The sequence below is a fragment of the Panulirus ornatus genome, chromosome 34 (assembly GCF_036320965.1).
Source record: "Panulirus ornatus isolate Po-2019 chromosome 34, ASM3632096v1, whole genome shotgun sequence".
NCBI lineage: Eukaryota > Metazoa > Arthropoda > Malacostraca > Decapoda > Palinuridae > Panulirus > Panulirus ornatus.
In genome coordinates, this window is record NC_092257.1 from 16480810 (window position 1) to 16492912 (window position 12103).

The window sequence follows — 12103 nt, forward strand, 5'->3', positions numbered from 1 at the left end:
GAAACAAATGTCCAATTAGTCACTGACCTTTTCACCGACAACTATTCCAGGATTTCGTCAAATAACTATATGACTAGAGTCTGAATATGTATCATAAAGTACCTTATCTTACAGATAGTATATCTCTAGTTATGTATTTTTCCCCAATTTTCACCAGTTTTCATTTTTTTCCTCTCCCAGTACGTGAGTATTGGTACTTTGTAGAGTTTGTGGAATGTTGATAACATGATATTTTGTTGCTTAGTCAAGTCAGAAACCAATATATATATATATATATATATATATATATATATATATATATATATATATATATATATATATATATATATATATATATATATATATATATATTCTTGGTGCTATATATAGCTTACTGCAATTCCTACCTGTAACACTAATCCCGTACCTCTGTGGAGGAAGGACTCTCGACATTTGTTATTTATAAAGCAAACAGTGACACCTCTGAACAACTTAACTTTTTAATTCTACATTTTCAGTGACGTGAGTGTCGAGTGTAATTGTTCCAGCGACGTAACTGTGCGCCAGCCCCGGAGTAGCAACCCAGCGAGCTTTAATCTGGCACATACAATTATGACTGAATATGTGAGCATAACCTGCAGTTTATATAGTTTATACCACGTATTGTATAGTTGTAAGGTACTTATTTTACAGTAGTAGTCTGTTAATGTAATAAGTGGGTCTTTAGGACACTTTCGTTATCATTTGGTGGCAGATATGAACATCCTCCTCATTTTCGGCTACGAACCTCCGTCATGAATATTAGTCGCCACGAATGTTTCCCCGTCAGCGGTGGCAACCATGAAAACTTCCCCTCTGTCATCATTGCTGGGGAAAATGTAGTACAACCTGCCATTAAAGGTGGTAGATATGAGGACCCCTTCATCAATGGTGGCAGACATTAACTGTGGACATGAACAACCTGTCTTCAAAACGATGGTATATATATGAACACCACGCCATTACGAGGGACAGACATGAACATCTTGTCATCAACATGGAATCATCAACAGAAGCAGACCTTGTTATCTTACTGGCTTGTTTTCACTAGGAGCTCATATATATATATATATATATATATATATATATATATATATATATATATATATATATATATATATATATATATATATATATATATATATACACAACAGAAACACGAAATGAAACAGATATAAACATATGTTACAGAGAACACATGTAACAGAATAGAGAAGATAATACGTTCCATTCCCGACCTCAAAATAACATAATCACGTATCGTTACGAAATCTTGTATTTTTGTACAAATAGGAGGATAAACCATATGTTCGTATCTACATCCCGACACAGACCCACATATACTAGTATTTGTTTTAATCATCATTCTGTTTATACAAAGTGCAAATGAAGGCTGTGATATCATACGAAATCCACAAGAGGAAGCGTACAAACTAACGCACATCTACGGTGTAGAAAGACAGCAGCAGCGATTGACGTACGGTAGACGAAGAGTAACGTAGAATTTAACATAACCATTTATTTTCGTCTTCTCTTTCATCGTCTAGTATAAAGCTGGTCCGTTATTGAGAGAGAGAGAGAGAGAGAGAGAGAGAGAGAGAGAGAGAGAGAGAGAGAGAGAGAGAGATCGCGCTTTTAAACGGCAAAAAAAATATCCAGGTCTGTTAAGTCACTGTGTCACCTCACAGACCAGCGTAGCAGCGATGGCATCAAGACCTCACACCACACAGTGAGGCCGGGTCAGGCTCGGGCGGCTGGGCTGGGCATAAACAGACCGCTACCTCGCCCATTGTCCTCACCAAGTCTTCAGTCATAAGTCTAAGTCAATTTCAAAATCCGTTTACTTAATTAGAAACATAAAATCGAGACACCGTGCATTGATATGGAGACAACCAGCATCGTATTTCTACTTGTTTACGTCGTCTTAGCCAAACTATCGGAGTGGTCGTCAAACGACCGGATGGGTTGCCCCCGGCCCTCTCTCACAGCCGAGGAACCAGCCTAGTTAACAGTCAGTCTTGCCTTGACTTGTGTGGGGGTATGATGCACGACACACGCTCAGCTTGATCGCTGCTGATGGCGGGGTATACGTACGTCTCTCAAACGGAATGACAGACGAGTGAGACGCTAATGCGAAGATAACGTGATCGTGGCATTAACCTAGGCTTTCGTAAAGTGATATATATATATATATATATATATATATATATATATATATATATATATATATATATATATATATATATATATGTGTGTGTGTGTGTGTGTGTGTATATATATATATATATATATATATATATATATATATATATATATATATATATATATATATATGTGTGTGTGTGTGTGTGTGTGTGTGTGTGTGTGTGTGTATGTGTTCCATTGCGAGTGTAAATAATGTCAACACGTCTCTTGGATAATTATAGGTCGAGTGATTTAGTTTGAGAAGCAAATGGGAATTAACTGAAGTGTTTAACAAGTACTGTGAATACGGTTGCATTTCAGGCGGTACACAATGATGTCTGTATTTAAATAAAAGTGATTAGTTTGTGTGAATTAACTCTCGTGGATGGGTCGGGTGGGAATTGGGAATGCAGAAATTGGTTCATTACTGTATCTTCATGTGAACTGTGGCCTTGGAATGTTGGTGGCTCCAAATGCTAAATACCGTCACTCAGAGTTTTTTTTTTAACTCATCAACCCAACAGTGAGTAATGAATGATTCCTGATTTGAAAGAGGAAAAAAGTGAGTAAAGTGAGAATGGACACGAGAAAAAAAAAATGAGTATAAACAGATGGTGAAGAAAAGAATGCGATTCCTGCGGTGTGTTGTGTTTTGGTGGTGAAGAAAATTTAGCGAAAGTATGGTTTGAGTAGAGTGATGGTAGCTAGAGTATGTGGGACTAGAGCCTTTGAAAATGTACACAATACCTGACAGTAGTGTAATTACCTGAACAATTTGTTTTTAAGTGATTAATGACCTTTTGGGTCGCTGGTGACTGATGGCTCTACCAACCCCTACCTCTGCCAGGGGTGGCTCTACAAACCCCTACCTCCACCGGGGGTGGCCTCTACCAACCTCTACCTCTGCCAGGGTGGCTCTACCAACCCCTACCTCTGCCAGGGGTGGCTCTACCAACCCCTGCCTCTGCCAGGGCGGCTCTACCAACCCCTACCTCTGCAAGGGGTGGCTCTACCAACCCCTACCTCTGCCAGGGTGGCTCTACCAACCCCTACCTCTGCCAGGGTGGCTCTACTAACCCCTACCCCTGCCAGGGTGGCTCTACCAACCCCTACCTCTGCCAGGGGTGGCCTCTACCAACCCCTACCTCTGCCAGGGTGACTCTACCAACCCCTACCTCTGCCAGGGTGGCTCTACCAACCCCTACCTCTGCCAGGGTGGCTCTACCAACCCCTACCTCTGCCAGGGGTAGCTCTGCCGGCCCCTACCTCTACCGGGGGTGGCCTCTACCAACCCCTACCTCTGCCAGGGGTGGCTCTACCAACCCCTACCTCTGCCAGGGGTGGCTCTACCCACCCCTACCTCTGCCAGGGGTGGCTCTACTAACCCCTACCCCTGCCGGGGGGGAATGGTAAGTAGTAACATATTTACCTTATTTTAAGTAGCTTATTTACGTATTTATAACTCGTGTTTTGGTCGTATTTCATCAAGGTTTAACAAGTGACGAGGCGTTTCAAAATCATCGGGAGGGTCAAGTATTCGAGTTTAATGACCTCGTTAACCTTTAGGTATTTTAAGGAACGCGAAAATGCCCGACTTTAGGGAATAATGAACTTAAAATGTCCCGTTTTGGTAAATCTACTGCCTGTGAGCCATGCGACTTTATAGAACCTTCGTTGTTGGAAGTATTCGTAAATATCAAAGGTTCACGTTCTACGCTCATATGACACGCTTCCTTCACACACAAACACACACACACACACACACACACACACACACACACACACACACACACACAAGGGGAGTACAATCACATGTCCCTGACGCCACCAGTGCCTGGCGCTGGCTGGCACTGGCTAGCGTTGTGGACAAGAGGTGCCTCAGTACCGGTGAATAGTGACCCGTGCAACGTCTCGTATGGGGGGACTGGGGCCTTGCACACCCCAGTACTCTCCCCAGTGCCTGTACACCCCAATACTCTCCCTGGTGCTTGTACACTCCAGTACTCACCCAAGTGCCTGTACACCCTAGTACTCTCCCCGGTGCTTGTACACCCCAGTACTCACTCCGGTGCTTGTACACCCCAGTACTCACCCCGGTGCCTGTACACCCCAGTACTCACCCCGGTGCCTGTACACCCCAGTACTCTCCCTGGTGCCTGTACACCCCAGTACTCACCCCAGTGCCTGTACACCCTAGTACTCACTCTGGTGCTTGTACACCCCATTACTCACCCCGGTGCCTGTACACCCTAGTACTCTCCCCGGTGCCTGTACACCCTAGTACTCACCCCGGTGCTTGTACACCCTAGTACTCTCCCCGGTGCTTATACAGGCCAGTACTCACCCCGGTGCCTGTACACCCCCAGATGATGAAGAAGACGTAATAGACTGTGTACAGAACGTAACCAAGTTCGTTCCTTACTTAAAAACAAACAGAGAACTCACACAAGATAAGTTCCTTCCTCGAAAATCGAACTTGGATGAGTACGTTCCTTCAAACACACGAGGACGTCTCGAAGCTGAAATGGACTGACGAAGTCAAGGGCGACGGGAGCCGTTCTTCAACGTATGTAGTCGAAGTTGAGGACGTTGTACGGTGGGGTAGATCGGTGCCCCTGGCGTGAGGCGGCTACAGGACGGTGTACGGTGGAGTAGATCGGTGCCCCTGGCGTGAGGCGGCTACAGGACGGTGTACGGTGGAGTAGATCGGTGCCCCTGGCGTGAGACGACTGCAGGATACTGCAGGAGGAGTCAAGGAAAATTGCAGAAGATTGAGGAGCGACGCCACAACACAGCTACCAAAGTGCTGGCCGATCTGACCCACCCAGGTGGTTCTGCCAGACGACTCTGAGACCCAGCTGATTCACCCAGTAGATTGTGCCAGCTGCGCTGTCCTGGTGACTCTACCAGCTGACTCTACTCAGCTAACTCTGCCGGCTGACTCATCCTAGTGATTCTTACCAGCTGACTCATCCGGCTGACTCTACCAGCTGACCCATTCAGGTAACTCAACCAGCTGATCCACCCAGGTGACTCTGCCAGCTGACTCACACAGCTGATCCCACCATCCGTTACCACAGTACAGGTGATTGGCAAGCGCTAACAACCAATTTCAGCTTATGTATATATATATATATATATATATATATATATATATATATATATATATATATATATAGATAGATAGATATATATATGTGTGTGTGTGTGTGTGTGTGTGTGTGTGTGTGTGTGTGTGTGTGTGCGTGTGTGTGTGTGTGTGTGTGTGTGTGTAATGTACCAAGGAGGGATTCCTTGTTTATATATCCAGTCCTGGGGTCATGATGGAGGCATCTGTGCTGTACGTCTGTATGTGCTGGTGCTCATGGCCTCACATGTGTAAAGGGGACGGGAGGAGGGAGGGTGTGGCTTTTTTTTTTCTTTCCTTACGTGTTTTCTATATTTTCTCTCGCCAATTTCACTCGACCCTTTCTTCCGTGGAAGTGGAAGATCCTAGACGCTCTGTGTAATTTCATGATTCTTATTTTCCATTATGTTTATATACTTTATAAGACTCGTACCTCATGAGGCTCACACTATATGACTCATATCTCATGAGGTATATAGTTTATGAGGCTCAATTCTCATGAGGCTCACGGTTCATGAGACTCACACCTTTCCTTCGCCTCATATTCCTCATGGCTCAACATTTTCATGTCCTTTGATCCTCGTGAGGCATATTTATCACTTTTCGGTTTTGAACCTCATATTTCTTATGAGTGACCTTTTGACATTTCAGTGCCCTACAAATCTTGTGCCCCACGCCGACATATTTCATTTTTTCTTTTTTTTTTTTTTTTGCTTATAACTCATACCTGATGTCTCCCGAATATCAGTGAAATGATTATATCACATTTATACTGTATATATATATATATATATATATATATATATATATATATATATATATATATATATATATATATATGTATATATACGATAAGTTCCCAAGTGCACTTTTGTATAATAATCACATCATCAGGGGAGACACAAGAGAGAAATATAACAGTCAGTTGATCTACATCGAAAAGACGAAGCTAGGACGCCATATATATATATATATATATATATATATATATATATATATATATATATATATATATATATATATATATATATATATTGCAAGAAGTCACAGTGGTGCGCGTGACCTGGTTTTATGCATATGTGTGTGTGTGTGTGTGTGTGTGTGTGTGTGTGTGTGTGTGTGTGTGTGCGTGCGCGTGGTCCCCAGGGCTTACACAAGACCAGGATCATGCAGGGCCACTGTGAGAGGCGGTTGGTTTCCCCTTAGTACCAGAATGCCTTTTGGACTCTGAGTCGATGCACAAATCCGGGTCGTAAAATACCTTTGTCTTGCGTCCTGTTGTGGCATGTGTTAGATAACCCCTTGTCGTCCCGTCCACCACCTGTTGCCTCCCACTCCATCCACTTGCAGTTTCCCAGATACGGGAGGGAGCGCACACATATGGCCCAGATGACCCTATATGTAAGACCTTTTCTGTACAGTAAAGTGTCGCGACCTCATTTTGTGTGGTTTATGAATATTGATGACTGGTTCATGAATATTAATGAGTCTTTTTTTGGTAGCTTTAACAACAGAATTACCATGACTCGATCCATTTCCTGTAACATACCTCTTGTTAATCTAGAGATCATATGGCGTAATGAAGTACATTCTTAGTGATAACCCATTTAATCATTTCTCTCTGTTATCATTATACTTCACTGATAACCGTGTAGAACGCCCGTCTTATCCTGGCAATAAATGAATTATGATTATCGCCGACATGGTCCGCGTCACCCCAGCCAGCCATGATAATTCGTTGTGTCATGTCAGGTGTTGCTTGTTGCTGCCGTCACATCGTCCGTGACGTGTGTTACGGCATTCATCCTTGGACAGGTCCGTCCGTCCAATCCCCGCCTCCTCCTCCCCCATCGGCTGTGGTCTGTCTGGATCAGGCCAGCGGTTGCCACATTATTCATGTCTGTCATGACCCCCTTCTCATGCGTGGCTGGTGTCGAACAGGCCTTACTCACTTATGCTCAAATGGTATCCACTAATCTCCCGTGACCCTTCGGTTTTGTTTTGCTGTGGTAGACGAGGCGACGTGTGTGTGTGTGTGTGTGTATGTGTGTGTGTGTGGGCTGGGAGTTAGTGAAATATTAAGCACTGGGTCCTGGCCGCTACCGACATCAAAAACTACGATATTTCACGATCAACGCTGAAGTGCGAGACTCCTTCCTTCCCATCCCCCTGGGAATGTTTTGGGTCCTCGTACTGGAGCGTTTCGTTCCCGTACAGGAGGTGCCTCCACTAACTCCGGCTCATGTTCATGAAGAAATCGTATCCTTATTTTCGGTACGGATTAATCCGGCTTTGAGTTACCTTCCTCTGACGCAGATAACGATACAGAGAAGGCGTTCCTTTGAGTTATATAATAATAATGATAATAATTGTTCAGAAGTTTTCATTTATAATGATACAAAAACATAACATATATATATATATATATATATATATATATATATATGACACGTATTCAACATAGGTTTCAATCCCACGTGTTAAGTGCGCCAGTCTCGCCCAGGAAGCGAATATGATCCACACTCCCACACCAACAGATCGGGTTACTCTGTACTGTGGCGCGGGACAACCCTGGGGTCTGTCACACTGGGCACCAACCAATACGCGAGCGCCTAACGACCCCGTCAGCAGTGCCAGGGTCGAGTCGTTCAGCGTCCGCCACCACGACCTCTTCTCTCCTACAGGTAAGACCTGTGTTTGTGTGTGTGTGTGTGTGTGTGTGATTACTTGCTATTACTGTACGGGGGGGAGGGAAGTTCTACACTCGTGGGGCGCTGTTGCCCCCACCTCTGATAGTCACATACGAGCCGAGGGCGTCCACACACACACACACACACACACACACACACACACTCCGCCTGGGCTGGCCAGGCTTGGTGGGAGGGGTAAGGGTTGGGGAGCAGGTGGTGTGTGTGTCCGATACCTGACCCGATAGAGGTGGAGAGGGTGACCCGACCCTGGTTGGGGTGTGTTTACTCGGGTCTTGAGGGAACCCCAGGCGAATGTCAGTCGTGATGACGTGCATCATCTCCGTCTTTACGTTTTCTTTTTCACCTTTTGATATAGAATTAGAAAACGGCGTCTGGGGCTACACACCTAGGTTTTCCCTCGTTACATGTAGGGTATTATTATCATCTTCTGTTGTGGGTTTGTAAGTAACAGCGACGGTATTAAGGTCAATCAGGTAATGATCGTATTGGAGAAAATGGGGTTTTGCTGGTTTATAGGTACTGGTCATTTCGCAGGATTTGAGGTAAAGGTGATATTGTAATTTTAAGAAACCTTGGCAACTTTCATGGGTATGATTACCTATTTGCTGTGTATGGTGGAGGGAGTTCTGCACTCGTGGGGTACCATCACTTGAACCTTCTCTGTCTCCCCATACACAGACTGTGTAAGTTTCTGAATGCTGTCCTCTTTCACAATTATCATCTCAGTTTACCCCCAACTCATCCAGTGACCCTTCGGTGTAAAAGTACTTCCTTCCTTTTTCCAGAAATATAGTTTCGGCCTAACGTAAGTTGCGGAGAATTTGTGAAGTGTTTACTGAACGCAGGTCGAATAGTCGCCAGTGAGAGTATTTGCTTTACTGAACGCAGGTCAGATATGCGCCAGCAGATACGGTCTCTCTCTTCTGCTGTTCTCCTACGCTAGTACTCTGGCCATGGGTTACGTACAGTGTTGGCTCCCATCTCCCTCTCACACACTGAGGTTAGCTAGCCACCAGGAGGACCAGTTAGCTGTCTGAGGTTAGTTGACCACCACCAGGAGGACCAGTTAGCTGTCTGAGGTTAGCTGACCCAGCTATCTGACTGCAGTTGCGAGGCACACTGATGTATCCCTGGGTTTGTTTGGCCATCCAAGTCTACTGTAGGTAGAGTGTGATTAGAGTAGCATGATCGTAGGCATTATCCTTCTGTTCTCCCATCATACTTATGAAGTTAGGGAGGAGGAGGGGGGGGGGCGGTTGCAAAGGTCAGAGAAAATGAGGGGTTAATTAATGCTAAGTTCGGTAGACCTGTTTTGGTCATCAGAATAACATATGAGGAAAAAAAAAAAACTCACCTTCCTTTCTGAAGGACTGAGATTTACCTCAATCCTCGATATTACTTTAGAAATATTCCAACGTCGTTTTTTTTATTTTGTCTGATGCGCCACGAAACGTAGCCGCGCAGTGTAATCCCCTTGTATATGCAAGAGAATGCACTCGCCGGCCGTACACGATTTCTAAAAATATTCTTGCCTACTTTAGCTCATCTACCATTAACATTTTCGCCCCTGATCTGCACTGCACTTCCTCCCCGCTCCCCGCCATCGACCTGTTTACAGTAGGAGGGAGACTGAACATTGTCGAGCTGGATCACGACTCCTCCAGTCTTCCTATATTCTCCACAAGGTACGTCTTGATGACACAGCAGAGCCAGGGGCACTCCGAACTTCGTCTCGTTGCTCTCCTAAACTGGAATGTTAGCTTCGACTGTGTTGTGAGGTCAGGAGGCCACTAGGGGCAACTAGCCAGTATGTGAGGGTCAGTTGTGTGAGGGGTCAGCAGGCCACTAGAGGGAACTAGCCAGCTGTGAGGGTCATTTGTGTAAGAGGTCAGCAGGCCACTTGCCAGCTGTGAGGGTCAGTTGTGTGAGGGTCAGCAGGCCACTTGCCAGCTGTGAGGGTCAGTTGTGTGAGGGGTCAGCAGGCCACTTGCCAGCTGTGAGGGTCAGTTGTGTGAGGGTCAGCAGGCCACTTGCCAGCTGTGAGGGTCAGTTGTATGAGGGGTCAGCAGGCCAATTGCCAGCTGTGAGGGTCAGTTGTAAGAGGGTCGGCAGGCCACTAGCCAGCTGTGTGGGTCAGTTGTGTGAGGGTCAGCAGGCCACTAGCTAGCTGTGAGGGTCAGCAGGCCACTAGCCAGCTGTGAGGTTCAGCAGGCCAGCAGCCAGCTGTGAGGTTCAGCAGGCCACCAGCCAGCTGTGAGGGGTCAGGTTGTTGTCTTAGTTGTTAACTAACGATAAAGGTTAACTACTTCAGCTACAACTTAACCATCCTTATGTATACTTTGACCTTGTTTTGTTAACGAGGACGACGAGGGGGTGATTAGACTGTGTGTGACCAGAAACGTAACGATTGTTAGACTACCTGAGTGGAGTGGGGGAACTCTGGTCTACCAATGGTGTAAAGGTTGACTTCACATCTACAACGCAATAGATTACTTTCAGATGTTCCTTTGCGCAAGGATTTAGATTTCAAAGATTGATGGTATGAAACGAATGGAAGTGTATATGTATACATTCCATGAGGCCCACACTTACGAACACCTGCCATTCGTTCTTGTGACTTATGTGATATGTTGGCAGGAGGCTCATACATCTACGACCACATCTGTGGTCATCATTTACGTCATGAAGGCAAGTCAGTATATACCACAGATATGCACTCTAACATCTGTTTTGAAGGCAAGGAAGTCTCTTTCGTCATCCCCTAGCCTTCAACGTGACAGAGTGTGAGTTTGTAATATGAGAGAAAGAGATGTAGAGAAGGGGGTCATGTCCCCTCTGTGGAAGTCGAGATCGACTCCTTTTTCGTCCCAGGCTCGTCTTCGTCGTCCTACACCAATCGCAGTGGCAACAGTGTTCAATAACTCACTTATCGAATAACTTTTTTTTTTTCCTTCATTTCGGAAGATGATCAGTTAAGCCTTAAACCCAATCTCAGCCCTGCGTCAACACCCCAACAGGGGTCACTGAAACCTGTTCTATACATAAGGTCAAGCGAGGTCACAAGATCAGGGACCCAGTCCTCGAATATCATCCCTGTTTGGCGAGGTCGAACCGAGAGTCGAACCCGGGTCCCTGCATGGAGGAAATTGAACAACAACAACAGGATCCTTCACGTGGAATCGAACCTGAGTCCTTGAATGAAGAGAATCAAATAACAGAACCTTTGTGCCAGGCGGCCCCGACATTCCAGACCATAGGTGCTGGTGAAAATAGAGGGGGAATAACATACCTCCATTCCTGTTTATCGAGTGTCCCTGTTGCCAAGACCGTTGTCATGCACACTGTCATTACCAGTGCCGTGCACACTGTCATCACCGTTGCCAAGCTTGCTGGAACCTTGGCCAGCCACAGGTGGTCGATGGATCATTCAGCACACCGGGAGTCGCATATGATTACCAGGTGTACGACCGACCAACTTCCTCTTCCAATTGACGTGAGTCACATATCACTTGACCCCTTAACCACGACGCGACGGTACGACCCTTTTTAAACGCGACGGTGCGACTTTTTAAACACGGTACGACCTTTTAAGCACGACGGTACGACTTTTTTTTTTGAGCAGGAAGGGATGACTTGTTGAGCACGGCAGTACGACCTCAAGCACGAGAGCACGACTCCCTTGGGACACGACAAAATGACCTGTTGAAGGTACGACCCTCAGCACACAGTGGGACGACCCCCTGGAGACATGAAGACCACAATTATCCCCACGAAAGTGTACATTAAAAAGTTAATAACTTATTTATAGGAATGATACACTGGTCCTCTGTCCATCTTTCTCATTTATCTATTTATCTATCCTGGCACTTGCCCCAGACAAACTCCCTAAGCTAGACACATCCATGTGATATGCCATCTTGTTCAGAACGCAGATACCGTCGTGGGCAGGCGTGCAAGGCATTTCCTAAAAGGAGCCAGACCATGTGTGCACATTTCTCACCTTATCAGATACCACGACTGACAATCAAACCCCGATAGGGGCCGCTTGCTGATAAGCTTTTAC

The 12103-nt window shown here is 45.5% G+C and overlaps 1 protein-coding gene across 2 annotated transcripts in view; it reads left to right on the forward strand.

The window, feature by feature from the left end:
- The first annotated feature begins 4081 nt into the window (after positions 1 to 4081).
- The window catches only part of LOC139759944 (uncharacterized), a 55702-nt gene continuing 47680 nt past the window's right edge, over positions 4082 to 12103 (forward strand). Inside the window, exons 1-2 of one of the 2 annotated variants that reach the window (XM_071682605.1) lie at positions 4082 to 5287; positions 7867 to 8013. The gene's annotated coding sequence lies outside the window, so the exon portion shown is untranslated. The remainder of the gene's footprint in view (positions 5288 to 7866; positions 8014 to 12103) is intronic. The other variant, XM_071682606.1, reaches the window with a different exon arrangement.